Here is an 18237-nt window from a genome sequence, read left to right as displayed (position 1 = left end):
ACAGGCTGAAACACCTTTGGCAAATCTTCAGAGGATCAGAAGCCTATACCACCCTGAAAAAGAATAAAGTGACGGGTAATGAACAGTCCTGATGTCATTATTCACACAAGCCAAGACTGGAGCTGCTAGGTAAAGAACAGGGAGGGCTCTTCGGTGGGTGTCCCTGCAGTATGGACCCTCACAATTTATTAGGTACATAATTAATTCAGCTCAGAGCAACCACAAAGGTAAAGTACCCATTGGCAAGAAATAAGAAAGACTAAAGAATTTAAGAAGTGGGGGGGCATCTTCAGAAGGATATGGTCTCCTTTTTTGAGGTACATTACATCCAAGATTGTGCTGCTGTATAAATCACAAATACTTCAATCATTCCCCAAGTAGGTACTATGTGTGCTAGGTACTGAAAATGTCACATTTACAGGTAGACACTGTCCTTGCCATATGAATCAACAGACATATAAATAAAGCTGTGATTATAAACTGCTAGAAAGGTTATGGTGGAAAGTTCAGAGTTTGGTGAACATTTTGAGAAGTGACTAATATAGATTAAAGGGCCAGGGAGGGGCGCCTGGGTGGCTCAGTGGGTTAAAGCCTCTGCCTTCGGCTCAGGTCATGATCCCAGGGTCCTGGGATCAAGCCCCACATCAGGCTCTCTGCTCAGCAGGGAACCTGTTTCCCCCTCTCTGCCTACTTGTGATCTCTGTCAAACAAATAAATAAAAATCTTAAAAAAAAAAAAAAAAAAGGCCAGGGAAAGGACTGCTGAAGAAGATATTTAACCCCCAAATGACTAGAAATAGGCCAGTAAAATGACAGGAGATGAGAATGCCAGTAGACACTGAATGCAGAGGAGGATGGGATTTGAGACCCAAAGCCACAGAAGTGGAAGTCAGTGCTTCTCGGTAAGCAGTGGCAGCGAGGTTACCTGCGTTCCACACTAGTCCAGCTGCCCTGGCTATGGCATGTCAACAGGGTCATAAAATCTCTACCTCTCTCTCTCTTTTTTTCTTTTTAAGATTTTTATTGGGCGCCTGGGTGGCTCAGTGGGTTAAGCCGCTGCCTTCGGCTCAGGTCATGATCTCAGGGTCCTGGGATCGAGTCCCGCATCGGGCTCTCTGCTCAGCAGGGAGCCTGCTTCCTCCTCTCTCTGCCTGCCTCTCTGCTTACTTGTAATTTCTCTCTGTCAAATAAATAAATAAAATCTTTAAAAAAAAAAAAAAAAAAAAAAAAAAGATTTTTATTTATTTATTTGGCAGACAGAGATCACAAGTAAGCAGAGAGGCAGGCAGAGAGAGAGGAAGGGAAGCAGGCTCCCTGCTGAGCAGAGAGCCCGATGCGGGACTCCATCCCAGGACCCTGGGATCATGACCTGAGCCGAAGGCAGAGGCTTTAACCCATGAGCCACCCAGGCGCCCCAAATCTCTACCACTCAACCAAGGTCATTAGACTCTTGGTGTTCAGATGTTTTCTGTCTGCAGGGCCAAGATAGGACAGAAAAAGTTGCAAACCGAACTCTGACTGCTAAGGTTATCACTGTGTAATTCCTTGAGCTTTCCAGGTAGAATTAATCATTAGATATTCTGGGTCCGCATACCTCAACCATAGTTCCCTGTCTCACTACTGTTGTATTATAATTCCATCTTTACAATTTTTCTCTCCTTCTAGATTGTGAGGTACACAGAAATCTTATATTTTTATTTATATTACTGGAATCTAGCACACTGCCTGGAAAAGAGTAACTCTTCTGTAAATGTGTATTAAATAAATACATGAAAAAAATAAGTCAATTAATCAGGCATTAGGATTCTGTTGTAACTTAAGGAACTATGGGTTTACATACATTATGCATTTTTATGCAAAAGTGTCTAAAGATAATAATTAATGAGAAATAGCTTCTTTACTTTATTGGATGATACTCAAAATTATAGTGAAAGAAAAAAAGAAGTGGAAAAATATGCTGACCCAGACATTAAGTATGCAACTATTTATTTTCTTATGAAAATGTCAATGCATTACGAGGGCTAGTTAAATGAAGATACACAGCCTTCTACATCACTGCCTGACTTCAAAAATAAATGCATCTATCCTCAAAAAACAAACAAAAAACAAAAAAGCACTGATTTTGTGTTCTAATTGAAAATGTGATGTTTTCGACTAAAAAAGGTTTATGTTCTAAACTAATGCTATATGAATGCAATTATTCTCAAAATGCCCTATTTGGAATCATTACATCTTGCACAACAATGCCAACCACCTAAAGCTCAGTCAGTTAAGCATCTGAGAATCTTTTACTACTGACAATGGCTAGTTATCAAGTGTAATAGGACCAGACGCAGCAAACAAATTAAAATGTGTGTCTTTGTCAAATGACACTGTTTCAAGGAGTGTTAAGTGACATGGCAATTAATGTCTGTGAACAGCTGGTTTTAAAGATTAAAGAAAGTGATTATTTTGCCCTGCCAGTGGACAGATCCACCCAAATGTGCTGAGATGTTGGCATTTTTAAGATACATTTCCATGAAATACGGTGGATAAGTTCATGCTGTTTAGAAAAATTTAATCCAGTCTTACAATAGGAGAAGACCATTTTGAAGTATTTCAAGAGGCAACCCAGAATGCAATATATGAACCAGGAATTTTATATTGCTGTTTATTTGGTGAGAGCCAAATTATAGAGTTATCAAAGCAGGAAATTATTTGATTACAAAGAACGATTCAAATTCTTCCTGGATATGCTTCTTCCTGGATAAACTGCTTCCTTTATTCCCATAATACTGGTCTTCTAAAAGACAAACCATAAGTGACTCTTAATCTCACAAAACAAACTGAGGGTTGCTGGGCGGAGGGGTGTTGGGAGAAGGGGGGTGGGGTTATGGGCATTGGGGAGGGTATGTGCTTTGGTGAGTGTGTAAACCTGGCGATTCACAGACCTGTACCCCTGGGGATAAAAATATATTATATGTTTATAAAAAATAAAAAATTTTAAAAAAAATACTGGTCTTCTAAAAATAAAGATGAGGGATGCCTGGGTGGCTCAGTTGGTTAAGCAGCTGCCTTTGGCTCAGATCATGATCCCGGCATCCTGGGATGGAGTCCCACATCAGGCTTCTTGCTTGGCAAGGAGCTGCTTCTCCTTCTGACCCTGTCTGCCTGTGTGCTTGCTCTCTCTCTCTCTCTCTCTCTGACAAATAAATAAATAAAATATTTTTAAAAAAATAAAAAATAAATAAAAAGAAAGGTGAAGGAAAAACATGTTTCCATTTTTTGGAGGACTATTATGAGTTTTAACAGGAATGTTCCTCAAAATAGCTATATGATCAGGAAGTCCCAAGGCCATGAGAACAAAATATTTACGAAGACCAAGTATCAATTTTTCTTTAAGCCAAAATGTCTCCACTGGCTGATTGGCATGGGGAGCTCTAACTACCAAACTCATCACTATAGAGTCTTGATGTCCCTAAGGGATATGTCCTGTGACCTTCCAAATCTTAAGAACATTCAGGAACAGTAACACAGAACTGGCAATGGACAGTGTTTTAAGGGATATTTTCACAAAGTAACAACACTCAAAACTCCAAGAGATTTACTCTTTGATTGAGGTCAATTCATTCACATAGGATATATTTATTGAAAGCTCTTTCTTTCAGAGCTCAGATAGTCACCTCCAAATTAGTTCCACAATGTTCTTGACTCCCATTCACACTTCAGCAAATCTACAGGTTGAGGAGTTACTTGCACATAGTTGACTTTCTGACTCTTGATCTCAGCTCAGGTCTTGATCTTGGGATAGTGTATTCAGGCCCCCACATTGGGCTCTGGCCTTGCATTTTTTTAGGTGAAAAAAAAAAAAAGTTAAATTTGCCAGTGCAAACATTAGAGTTTATTAATTACACACTTTTTTAAAAAGATTTTATGTATTTATTTGACAGAGAGAGAGATCACAAGCAGGCAGAGAGAGAGGGAGAAGTAGGTTCCCTGCTGAGCAGGGAGCCCAACACGGGGCTCAATCCCAGGACCCTGAGATCATGACCTGAGCCTAAGGCAGAGGCTTAAACCACTGAGCCACCCAGGTGCCCCAATTACACACATTTATATAAAAATTTTTTAAAGAGGGACGCTTGAGTGGCTCAGTCAGTTAAGCATCTGCCTTCAGCTCTGGTCATGATCCCAACATCTTGGGATCATGTCCCTGCCTGGGCTCTTGCTCAGTGGGAGTCTGCTTCTCCCTCTGCCCGCCACTCCCCCAGCCTGTGCTCACACAAGTGCTCTCTCTCTCTCTCTCTGACAACTAAATAAATAAAATATTTTTAAAAAATTTTTAAAGAGATGATGAACTTGCCTGAATTATTCCTTGTTTGGGAAAATACGAGAAATACATTGCCCTGGTGTCAACCAAGACCAAATCTCAGACAGCACATTTTACCTTAATTCCCTCTCTTACCGGGACAGCTGCTTTTTTTTTTTTTTTTTTTTTTTTTTAAGATTTGTTATTACTTATTTGAGAGAGAGAGAGATTACGAGCAAGGGGGAGAGGCAGCAGGAGAGGGGAAGCAGACTCCATGCTGAGCAGGGAGCCCCACAAGGGGCTTGAGTCCAGGACCTTGGAATCAAGACCTGGGCTAAGGGCAGACACTTAACCAACTGAGCCAATATAGGTGCCCTGTTTTGTTTTTCTTTTTAAACCAAATAACCTTTGAGGCACCTGGGTGACTCCGTCAGTTGAGCATCAGGCTCTCAGTTTCGGTTTAGGTCGTGATGTCATGGTCATAAGATGGAGCCCCAAGTCAGGCTCCATGCTCAGTGTGGAGTCTGCTTCCAATTCTCTCTCCCTCTGCACCTCCCCCGCTTCTCTTCTTCAAACAAATAAATCAATAAACATTTTTAAAAACAAATAACGTTTGCTTCTCCTCTCTATAGAGACATGTTTATCCCAGTATCTCAGTAGCCCAATAATAAATCCAAAAGTTCTCTCTGCCACATCCCGTAGAAGACTTAGGCTCCTTATGGAAATAAGTTTTCTAATATTTACACAGTTATCTCCGATTTTTAAAGGTACACTTGCCAATTGGGTCCCCCTCAAGCTACTTTGTTGCATAAGAAATATCTTTAAAATGCAAGTAAATAATAAGTGATATTAAGTATTATGACCTATGTTTTAAGAACTTATGTGAAATGGATTCATTAGGAATTAGGTCTTTGAGACAAAGTCGTGACCTTGATCATGAGGAAAGTGTTGTAATACCTTGAAAAAATCTAGGAACCAGCACCTCTTTATCATAAGGCTTGCCAGGAAAAGAGAGGCTGTGTCTGTGAGGTGGCATGAATAGGTAGAGGGAAGATGAGATGGTTCCTGCACCTTCGTTTCAAGCAAAGGAATTCAGATTTGATCAGTCAGGTATGTTCTTAAGTAGAAGAACAGCAGACTGATAATTACCTGGGGAGATACATCTGCTTAAATACTGGAAGAAAGAAAATCAGAGAGACACTGAGCTACTATGCGTCTCAATAATCTGAACACAAAGTGAAAAGAGACAGGATGAGGTCTAGCTGTAGAAGCAATGAAAAAGAACCCAATCCAAGAGGCACTGTAGATAGTGCATATATAGGACCAGAGACTGATCAGACAGGAACTTGAAGCAGAGGCTAGCAACAAAATAGTTCCAAAATGCTGAGCCAGGCACACACTGTGAAATTAGATATGAAAGGAGGTTGAACCAGATAATCTCTAAGGTCCATTCCAACTCTTACTGTGATCATTCAAAAAAAAAAAAAAAATGTATGAGGACCTTGCATTTTTTAGAAATGTGTCTAGGTCATCAAGCTTTCTTCATTCTGAGAGTACCTCTTGAGCACAAACTACATATGAGGCATGGTCCAAAGTCCCAAAAATACAGTGGGCCCATATTCCAAAGTGGATACATGTAAAAAAGTCATGGAAGGGCTCAAACTGAGTTGATCAGATCCAATTTATGTTTTAAGAAGGTGACTTTGCTGTCCTACAGCCAATGAGTCAGAGGGGATCAGAGGTTAAAGAGGAAAGATTCTCTCAAAGGCAGGAAGGTGAAGGTGTAAAGGGGTTAATGTTAAGACATCTGAAGAGAGGGTTTCTGACTGGACTGCATGTGGTGGTGCAGATAGTGATGGCATTATGGATACTGCTATGTTCCTGGTTTAAGTAATCAGAAGTGCATGATGTCTTTAACTGTGGAGTGGAAAGTTGGTGGAGGGAATAGAAGTTTAAGGGAAAAGCAAGGCTCTTAAGGAAAACTGTCATTAGGGTGTTTTTGACTGAAAATGTAAGTAAGAAAAGGTAGGTCGAGTGTCAAGTATTTGAGCTGCACTACAGCATTCAGGTGTACAGAACTCACCAGTCCAGGGTGGACACGAATATTTGGGGCTTTGATCTATTGGCTTTATAGCATCCAAGTGCAAGTAGTAGGGGTTTTGGTGGGCAGGGAGAGAGCAAAGCTTGCAGACTGAAGCTGAGTAGATTCTTTGATATGCAAGCCAGGAAAAAGATTACAAAATATTTACCCATCATCAAGTAGCTTATTAGCACTGTTACACCACAAATCACTGACAGTGAAGAGTCTAGGCAGGGATATTCTTTACCATCTTAGTGCCACAGGCAAGACTCAAAGGCAAACAGAAATGTTTTGGGGAAAAAATTAAATGACTTCCCTGTAGTAAGTGAGGCTGAATGGCAAAGTCAACATCCTGTCCCGTGGCTCGTGTCATAGAAAACCTTTATTTACAATACTGGTCTCTGTTACTGCATTAATTGGTATCTAAAAGTCATGGTCTCTACCTTAATCCTTATTTAGAAACATCCAGTCACAAAATACACTGATGGCACCCAGAAGCAGCTAATCAATAGTGCAGGGATTCTTTCTGACACGGAAAATCAGAACTTGGCAGGTAAATGGACTTTCTGTCGTGGCTCTCAAATCAATAGGTCAATTGGTTCTGGCTTCAAGTACTCAATATATATTTAGCCTAAAAATAATAGACTCTTTTGACCCAGTTCTATGAATCTCTATTAGTAAGTTGTAAGTTATTGGGAAAAGACTTAAAAATAATTGACAGGATAATTCAATAGTGAAAAGGCAGGGAATCACTTTCATATGGGATCTTAAGGACATCTCTAGTTCATTTTTTTTTTCTCTAAGTTTTATGGATTCCATCCATATAAGAGCTCTCCAATCTTTCCTCTCCTCTCTTCTTACCCACTTTCATGATTGTACCCTCCAGTGCTATTTAATTAATGTCATCAACATATAGTAATTGAGCAGGCCCTATTCTGGGTACTTGGGAACCAAGCAAACAAAATTCCTTGTCCTTAAGGTGTTTACATTCTACTGAGGTAAATAAACAAATACAAAACATGATATATAAATAAGTTATATAGTAATGGTAGCAGGCGTTAAGTGCTACCAAAAAAACAAAAAGACAAGACTAAGTAAGGTAAGGAGGAATCAATATGGTAAGTAAGAGAGGATATCTGTTCAGGGAGTCCTCATGGAGAAGGTAAAGTCTGAGCAGAGATCCAGCTGGTAGAGGAGAAGATGCTGATGAAGTAGGATCTATAGGGAAAGGGTTCCAGGTGGAGGAAACAATCAGAATAAGAGCTCATGGCCAGAAACACAAAAAAGCCTCATTGTCTAAAATGGGTGAGTGAGTAGTTCATGTGAGCATGGGTTCTTTTCCCTTTTCCTCAGTAGGACTCAAGTCAGAAATGTTAAGAGTTACCACAGACTTCTCTCCTCCTCCCACATCGTCATTGTATCCTGCAGCTTTTCCCTCATCAATATCCTTCTGATGTCTCTTTTGACTTTATTTTGCGCTGCCATCATTCCTTACAGAGATTACTGAAGTAGGTCTTAGCTATCTTCCAATCTACTGGTTTTCCAACTACATTCCTATGAATTTCAGAAATTCAGAAATGCCTCAGAAGTGACTCTGATTGGTCACCTTAAGAAATTGAGGAGGAGGGGCACCTGGGTGGCTCAGTGGGTTAAAGCCTCTGCCTTCGGCTCAGGTCATGATCCCAGGGTCCTGGGATCAAGCCCCATATCGGGCTCTCTGCTCAGCAGGGAGCCTGCTTCCTCCTCTCTCTCTCTCTCTCTCTGCCTACTTGTGATCTGTCAAATAAATAAATAAAATCTTAAAAAAAAAAAAAGAAAGAAATTGAGGAGGACCCATTTTATCACTCCGATGATAAAGATATATCAAAGAATGTTTTTCCAAATGTTAACTGGGTTTATTACTGGGTGATGGGATTTCGAATGGTCTTTACTTCTTTTTAGAACTTTTTGTGGTGCTTACTTTTTCCTTGGAAAAGTATATATTACATTTACAATAAATAATATGATAATTTTATAATAAAAATATTAATAATAAGCTCCTTCATTTGGTGCGGGGAGACTTACCTTACTTATTTACTGACATAGGGGAAAACATTATTGAGTAAAAGTCAATCATGACACTCTAACAAAAAAAAAGAGATAGAGGCAAACCAAAAAATAGACTCTTAACTACAGAGAACAAACTGATGGTTACCAGAAGGGAGGTGGGTGAGCGGATGGGTGAAATGGGTGGTGGGGATTAAGGAGTGCCCTTGTGATGAGCACCAGGTGTCATACAGAAGTGCTGAATATTGAATATTGCCCACCTCAAACTTATGTGACACTGTATGTTAACAAACTGGAATTTAAATAAAAACTTTAAAAAATAAAATGAAATGATACTGTGTCTCTATCTGTACAGAATAGAGACTGCAAGATACCCGCCAGCAGGTTAGTGATGGTTTTCTCTGGGCGCTGTGAGGATAGGTGACTTTCCCTCTGTGTGTTTCTATACTGTTAACATGTTTTATACATTGAATAAATATATGTTACATTTATCATTTAAGAAAAATAGCCGTGCTGTTCTTTATACATTCCATACATTTTAGAAAAACTAGTACCGAGGAACCTAATAGTATCTCGTATTTACATTGAAACTACTTTTGTTAATGCTAATTAAAGCTCTAACCCGTTTTCACCTCTTGATATGTGCTGCTATCCTCCTGACTCACTGACATTCCTAGAAACCCAGGAAAAGAAGATGTTCATGCGATTGTTTCTCTTTGTGCAGCCCTAAGATAAGGGGAAATGAAAGACGAGATGGCACTGGAGAGACTGTGCAGGAAACTCCTCCCATTCTTTTAAACAGCAAATGGGTAAGGGCTGGGACTATAAGCATCAACCTGGGAATTCTCAACACATTTGTCTCCTCCAGATTCCCACAACAATAATATTGTCTATTTGTCTTGGTTGTTTAATCCCTGTTTTTTAATCTGTATTTCTCAGACCTGGAAGCGTGTTTTTCCCTCATATTGAAATACATGCATTAGCGTTTGAATCTCTTCCCTTCACAACTGCATTCTCTTGTTCACATTTCTAATCATAAAGGGTTAACTTACAGACCTTACCTTACACTTGTTCCTAGACATCCTGACCAGAAAAGCTCTCCTCAGTGAGCCCTCAGTGTCTTTATTTTATATCTAAGCCATCTTCTCAGTCAATGAACCTCCCTAAAAGATTAATGTAGTTTGAACTTTTATAGAGAAATATCATTTGTGCGCTGTCATATTTAGCACAAATGGTTCTTCAGTCACAGCTCAGTAATATTCCAGCATATTATTTCCTTGGCATTTGAGAGTTTAAAGAATTATTGAAGGGCACACTGTACTCATTTGGTAATAAGGCAGAGAGCACTGCCGTCTACATATGATTTCAACAAATGGAATCACCACTAATTTCATTGCACGTAGCAAAATAGTTGTGATAATAATCGAGGTAAAATATCCCACTGGAGGAAATAGAGGAGATAGAGTCTTTTATAAGACCTCCAAGAAGTCTTGAAGAGGAAGTCTTAGGAGTTGAGGGCAAAATGTTGAGAAATCGTCTTCCTATGTTGAATACATACCTTTGACACTGTGGTTTTATCAGGCCTGGGTATGAGGCCATGGCCCTTGTTGGCCAGTGGTTTTCAGCAGAAGCTGCCAAAGATGCACGGGCTTCATGCAGCATGATGGGACCTTTGGAGCCACTGTAGAGGAATGAAGGGGGAAACCACAACCACGCCAAAGCTTGGGTATTTGGTGAGAAAATTCCCTGATTACTGGAGCTCTGTAAGGCACAAAGGTGAGACTGGTTTGAACTTTTTCTTAAGATTTGGATTGACAGATAAGGTTTAGAGGAAGAAAAGGTCTTGTTCACTCTCAGGTGTCGCCAAATAGTAGTATAAATCTTTCTGGAACTGTGCTAAATCAGAAAGAGAGAGAGAAACCTGCTGTCAGGAAAGGTCTTTTCCATATATATTATTCCAACTCTATTTCAGGTATTGACCTTTTTCTTATTGAATTATCCATTCCAAGCAATGACAGAATTTAAATCTCCATGCTATGAGAATTCTGAGAGCAGAGACAGATCTCATCTTCTATATCTATATCAAGAATGGGATAATTTTGCCATTTGGAGAACTGGCTTATTCATAACTTATTATAGTTCTTCTGCCTATTTAGAACTCTGCTTCCTCCTACTAGATGTAAACAGAAACGGCACACTGCATTGTGAGTTACTGCAAGTCATCTTATAACCAGTAGAGGGCATCAGATCTGACATAAAGATCACATTTTAGAAGGTAGAGTGGAGACACGGTGAAAACTGATCCTTAATATCATTAATAAGCTCTAAATGAAACCCCAAAGCCTGGATTATTCTATTTTTCAGTGACAGAAAAAAATCAATCTTTTTAAATCTTAAGGTGGTTTGAGACAGGTTTTCAGTTATTTGCAACAATAAAAAAGTACTGAAAAAATTGAATTACGTCTATTAAAAATCTAAATCAGGAAGCACCTTGCCAAAAATGAATTAAAGCATTTTGGTCTATAATTTTATACAATACCCATCCCTGGGCCACCCAGGTGCTGTGACAAATGAGCAAGTGTAATAAATTAGAACAAGACAACATACCACTTCCCAGGGCCTGCCTACAAAAGACCTCTTTTATTTTTTTTCTTTCCTTTTTTTTTTTATTTTGCCTCTGAACAAAACTGGAACTGAGGATTAGACACAATATTCTCTTTCATTCAAGGCCCAGATGGCAGACTGCAAAAACTTAATTTCCGGTCTCTTAGTAGAAATTTTAGGACCATAGCTCTTAAGATTTTAAGTAATTCAGTCAAGTGACTATAGGCACTAAATGTTTGGGAATTGTGCTGTCTTCGGTTTTGTTGTTGGTTGGTTTTGTTCTTAATAACTAATATATCGTGCTCGCTTCGGCAGCACATATACTAAAATAACTGTAATATATCTTAATATTCATAGGCCATCCTCAGAGAAAACCAGCAGGGTGCCCCCTGTGTCTGACAACATGGATTGTTTACAGGCCTAGGATCCCCAAGGATCAAGCTCTGAGCAGCTGGAGCTTCTGAGGACTGGTGTAATGGAACTCAGTGAGCATTTGGGAACATTTGGGAATTGCGCCATGAGATGCTGCCTTGAGGGAGGGTTGAAAATAGGAGAACAATGACATGTGACAGAGTCAGACTGGGACAAAAAGGGAATATAGGTTGTCCATGGTACTCTGCAGAAGGCTTTTAAAGCTCACAGACTGGATTCATCATAAAGTTCTAGGGAGGAAAGGAGTGCTGTGTAGGTACGACTCTAACTGGCCCTCAAGATGTCATGCCTCCTCTCCTCAGCCCCACACCCACCCCAAATAACCCTCAGTACTATGAATCTGATGGCTTTTACTCCATGCTTAGATTATATGACACAGGTGACTTTAAGAAAGGAATCTTATCAAGATGTACATGACTTTAAAAAAAGATGTAGACGACTTAACAGCCTGAAGCCTTTAAAAGCTTGGAGTTTTCTCTGGCTGGCAGCAGAAGAGGAAATCAGAAACCTGGAGCATGAGAAGGACTCTACTCATCATCGCTAGCCTGAAGATGGAGGAGCCACAAAGCAAGGAATATGGGCGGGGTCTAGTTGCTAAAAGCCCTTGCCAGCTGACACCCAGCAAGGAGGCAAAAGTCACAGCCCTGCAACTGCAAATATCTGCAATTCTGCCAACACTAAGCATGAGCTTAGAAGCTGATTTTTTCCCAGAGTCTCCACACAAGAACTCAATCCAGCCGATGCTTTGATTTCTGCCTTGAGTTCATCCCAAACAGAGAATCCAGCCCCACTGTGCTGGACTTCTCACCTCCAAATCTGTAGGTAATAGATCAGTGCTGTCTGAAGCATCTACATTTGATAGTTTGTTACACAGCAATAGATAACAAATATATTTGTCAAATCAAAGTGGTAAACAGAGAAAAGTATTCTGGCAGGAACAGTGAAGAAAGACTACAAGGAGGTGGAGCTGAATGGAGGAATCTTAAGAAGAAAGGGCTGTTCACACATTAAGAGCTAGTAGTGAACAGTGAGTGAGTTTTGGATAAAGCAGATTATCAGACACAGAAGATACAAGAAAGTCACATAGAAATGGACATAGTTGTTATAACTTCTAAAGCCCAGTCCTTCTGGAAAACTGATAGCAACATGTGGGAATGAATAACTGTAATGTATAATTACATTTATAACTCATCTAATTGAGTATGAACTTATAGGCAACATAGATGATTATGATATATATTTACATGGGACAAATGATTTAGTGCCAGAGCCTAACAGATTCCTACCTCAGCAAATGGTCCAACACAAGTGCCTTAAGAAATCTGAAATTGGGGGTGCCTGGGTGGTTCAGTGGTTGAACCTCTGCCTTCGGCTCAGGTCATGGTCTCAGGGGCCTGGGATGGAGCCCCACATGGGGCTCTCTGCTCTGCGGGGAGCCCGCTTCCCCCCTCTCTCTGCCTGCCTCTCTGCTTACTTGTGATTTCTCTCTCTGTTAAGTAAATAAATAAAATATTTAAAACAAAAAAGAAATATGAAATTGTCTGATAAGCTAAGTTTTATGTTTCCTGGTGTACCCACTAACCCCCATACCAATCATTTAACTTATTTTTTATTTTTGTTGAGTGATTTTGAAGTATTCCTACCAACTAGGGAACTGACAGATTAAATGACAGATGAAGATAGCATTGTCATTCACCAGGATTTCTTTCTGATTATGTACAACTTTATACAGGTGAATATTGGAGCCCTTATTTTAAAGAAAAATGTGATTTTTAAAAAGGCGTGGGGACGCCTGGCTGGCTTGACCTCAGAGTTACGAGTTCAAGCCCCATGTTGGGCCAAGAGCTTACCTGAAATAAATAAATAAAGTGAAGCTATCACTTACAAAAGATGGGTTTCTTAGCAGACTTTATTTTTTAAAACAGTTTTGGGTTGACAGCAAAACCAAGCAGAAGAAACACAGTTCCCATACACTCCCTGCCCCTGCACACACATAGATGTCCTCTCCCATTATCAATATAGCCCACCACAGTGGAACACGTGTTAGAACTGATGAATCTACGTTAACACATCAGTATCACCCAAAGACTATAGTTTATGTTTATCCACTCTTGGTATTACATATTTTATGGGTTTGGAGAAATGTAGTTTCACTGCCCTGAAAATCCTCTATGTTCTGCTCATCATCCCTCCCCCAATCCCCTGGCATCCTCTGAGCTTTTTACTGTCCTCCATTGTTTTGCTTTTGCAGAATGTCACATAGTTGGAACCCTACAATAGGTAGTTTTTTAGATTGACTGCTTTCACTTAGTAATATGCATGTTTAAGTTTCCTCCATATCTTTTTGTAACTTGATAGTTCATTTCTATTTATTTTTTAAAAGATTTTATGTATTTATTTGACAAAGAGAGACAGCAAGAGAGGGAACTCAAGCAAGGGGAGTGGAAGAGGGAGAAGCAGGCTTCCGCCTGAGCAGGACCCTGGAACATGGCCTGAGCCGAAGTCAGATGCTTAATGTCTGAGCCACCCAGGCACCCCAGTAGTTCATTTCTTTTTAGTGCTGAAAAACAGTTCGCTGTCTGGATGTACCACAGTATATTTATTCATTCACCTACTGAAGGATGGCTTGGTTGCATCCAAACTTTGACAATTATGAATACGAGTGTTATAAGCATCCATGTTTGGGTCTTTGTGTAGACATAAGTTTTCAATTCCTTTGCGTAAATACCAAAGACTACAATTACTGGATCATATGATAAGAGTATGTTCGCTTTTATAAAAAACCACCAAACTGTCTTCCATGGTTGCTATACCATCTTGCATTTCCACCAGTAATAAATGAGACTTCCTACTGCCCCATATCCTCAACACCTTTTGGTGTTGTCAGTGTTATGGATTTTGGCCATTCTAATAGTGGTATATTCTAATAGTGTGGTGGTATCTTGTTGTATTAATATGCATTTCTCTGATGACATATGATGTGGAGCATATTTTCATATGCTTAATTGCCATCTGTATATCTTCTTTGGTGAGGTGCTTATTAAGGTCTTTGGCCAATTTTTTAATTGGGTTATCTACTTTCTTATTGTTGAGTTTTATGGGTTCTTTGTATATTTTGGACAACAATCTTTCATCAGATGTGTTTTGCAAATATTTTCTTCTAGTCTGTGGCTTTTTTTTTCCTTTCTCAACAATGCCTTTGCAGAGCAGAAATTTTTAATGTTAATGAAGTCCAGCTTATCAATTCTTCCATTCATAGATCATGCCTTCAGTGCTTTATCTCTAAAGTCACCACTCAAGGTCTCCTAGATTTTCCTCCCATATTATGTTCTAGGAGTTTTACAGTTTTGCATTTTACATTTAGGTCTGTGGTCCCTTTTGAGCTAATTTTTATGATGGATATAAGGTCTGTTTTTTATATGTGGATACCCAGTTGTTTTAACACCATTGATAGAAACACAAATATTTTCATTTCCCTACCAACTTTTAGTGAGATGTGCCTGGTAGTCTGTTAATGTACAATGGTTTCTAACAATAATAATAAATCTTGCTAAACACCTAGGATGCAGGCATTTCATACAAAGACTCAACAGTAGTGTTGTTTTATTCACTTCTCTCACAACTGCTCTGTGAGCTGGATTAATGGTGTGACCTCATTTTACAGGCAGAAAGGCTAACATAGAGATAAAGCAGGAAAGCTGCCTTGCTCCCCCTACAAAGTCCACAGCAGAGTGAGAATTCTCATTTACTGGCTCTGTCATCTGCTCCCAGAGTGCCTGATGCGTGAGGGTTGCTTGTTTGTACCATGTCATTCATAAAGCAGTGAAGAGGGTGCACGCTGGGTCCTCTCAGTCTTACATTAGAGAAACACCTAAGGACAATATTTTTCAGAAGTGATCTTTCTCTCAATTATCATATGGTTTCACTTACTTGTGGAGCATAAGGAATAGCATGGAGGACATTGGGTGAAGGAGAGGAAAAGTGATTTGGGGGAAATCGGAGGGGGAGACAAACCATGAGAGACTGTGGACTCTGAGAAACAAACTGAGGGTTTTAGAAGGGACGGGGATGGGGTGAGCCTATTAACGGGTGTTAAGGAGGGCACGTATTGCGGGGAATAGTGGGTGTTATACGCAAACAATGAATCTTGGAACACTACATCAAAAATTAATGATGTACAATATGGTGACTAATATAATGTTAAAAAATAATAAAAATTAATTTTAGAAAAGAAGTGATTTTGTCTCATATTATAAAAGAAATGGGAGGAGAAACCCTGAGTTACCCAATCTCAAGGAGTACGAAAATCCCTTCTTTTTTTTTTTTTAAGATTTTTATTTATTTATTTGTCAGAGACAGAGGGAGAGAGAGCAAGCGAGCACAGGCAGAGAGGCAGGCAGAGGCAGAGGGAGAAGCAGGATCCCTGCCGAGCAAGGAGCCTAATGTGGGACTCGATCCCAGGACCCTGGGATCATGACCTGAGCCGAAGCCAGCTGCTTAACCAACTGAGCCACCCAGGCGTCCCTGAAAATCCCTTCTTGTCAGGAAAGGAGGCATCTCAGCTTCAGTGGTTTTGCTACCAAAAAATACTAATCTTGTTCCCTTTCCTCTCTTTAGCAGTAATGTTAACCAACAAAAAACAAAAACAAAAATAAAAAAAATCCCAATTGTGAGCCCGACTTACAGGTGAAGGGAAGTATCAGGTGCCTCCCTGAAAATCTTCTGCTTGTTTAATCTGTAAGTAATCCTTCAGTAAAGTTATAACAAAAAAAAATTGGGGGAGTTTGGGAAGTTGTGAGGACCAGAACACATTGGGATTATTTCTTTTTTTTTAAGATTTTATTTATTATTTATTTGACAGAGAAAGAGAGACAGAGAGAGAGGAAGCAAGAGAGTGCAAGCAGGGGGAGCTACAGCAGGAGAGGGAGAAGCAGGCTCCCCGCTGAGCAGGGAGCCCAATCCCAGGACCCTGGGATCATGACTGGAGCTGAAGGCAGACGCTTAACTGACTGAGCCACCCAGGCGTGGCCGTCAGGATAATTTCAGAAGCAGAAAAAAGATGGTTCTGCCAATCTCCAGCAGTCCCTATTTAAATATTCCCTTTCCTAAGTGAACACTGCTACTGATTTTTGTGATTACTTCACTTGTGAATGGCTGGGGGCTGGGGTGGGTGATGGTGGAATAAAAGTTATATGACAAATTCACTGATCCCTGGAAAGAATACTCCAGGATTTCTGGTACTTCGTAGAGATCTTTTTTCACTTTGGAGTCTAGCCTTCCTATTAACTACTTCATTTGCTGGCTGCTCCCCTCGCTCTGAATCAATGTTGCTGTCACAAGGAGACTCCAGGCAGCTGTCCCTGTGGTCACCAAGCACTTGTGTTTCATGAGTTGTTCATATATTGACTCTAACAACTGAATTTGAGAAACTATGACTCAGAGAGAGGGCCCTTCAAAAAAGACAGTGTTTTTAACACATAGAAAGACTTTAATTAAAACAGAGATAACTGAATCCCCTGGCAAAATGTCTTTTTTAAGTGGGATATGACTTTTCTCTTTGTTCCTGAGTAAGACTCAAATTCTAATATTTCTATTCTTCTCCCTGCTGGTAGCATTCACTCCTTGAACTTCTTTTCCTTAATCATCCATTTGGCTTCTGTACTAACCCATCAATTTCATACTTTGTCAACGTTTATATCCTTAAGCTCTACACTGAGAAGATAAAAATGGGGTGCCCTGGGAGTTAGGAAGGCCATGGTCTGTGGAGACAGTCCCACTTTGTCACATATGAGCTGAAGGACTTTGGACAATTTCACCCACATTAATGTCGATCCTCTAAATTCTGTGGGAGGATTAAATGAAACACTGCCTGTCAAACACACGGCACTGTCCAAACACTAGGTGTGGACTTCACAAGCACCTGGCTGCAGTCAAGCCATTTAACTGCTTTGTCTTGGCTTTTTCATCTTGATGGTGGTAGTGATCATATGTAGACTAGCAATAAAATGGAAGCAACACGAAACATGCAGAGTATGTGGGAAGCAGCGAGCACTCTGCAAACGTCAACCTCCCACCCATGATCAATACGAGAAAGACCATCTGGATGGAAGTTTTATGATTCTGTGACTTAAAATATACACTTTTAATGGACTCTCTAGGTTGGAAAATCCTGGGACCATTGTTTCTCATGTGAATGGATGCATCGTGTTTGTGCTGATGGTAATTACAAGATTCCCACCCATCCACTGGTACTTTCTAAAAAAGGCAAATGCCTTCATTACCTCTGTTTTTCTAGATTCGTGTCCTCGCAGGTGTACCCTGGATAGCATTCATGGTACAGCATATTTAATTAAAATTACATACTGAGGCAGTATAATGGTCACATAAATTTGGAGAATATGACTGAGGAAGAGTTAAACAGATTCTTTTAGTCTAGGATAACTAAGAGCTTTTACTGTACGAATGTCCATCATGACCCTCCAAAAAAAGTAGTGAACATTGTTTAGCAAAGTTCATCAAATTGGTGTGGGTGTGCCGTGTGAGAGGCCATGTATTATTAGGGAAACACATTAGAAATGTCACTTACAGTACGATCACTGGCAGGCCGTGTTGTCAGTTGAGGACTGAGTAGTTTTAATTATCAACTTATAAGCCACGTTTGACATTTTGGGGCACCACAGACTTAAGACTCTAAAACATAGCCTCCCAGGCTCTACCCCAGACCAACCGAATCCAGATCTCCTGGGATGAGGCACTGGCATCTGGATCCATAAAAAGCTCCACCAAAGGAT

Source organism: Mustela lutreola, chromosome 3 (genome assembly GCF_030435805.1).
Source record: "Mustela lutreola isolate mMusLut2 chromosome 3, mMusLut2.pri, whole genome shotgun sequence".
Taxonomy (NCBI): Eukaryota; Metazoa; Chordata; class Mammalia; order Carnivora; family Mustelidae; genus Mustela; species Mustela lutreola.
Note: the sequence above shows the minus strand (reverse complement) of the source record.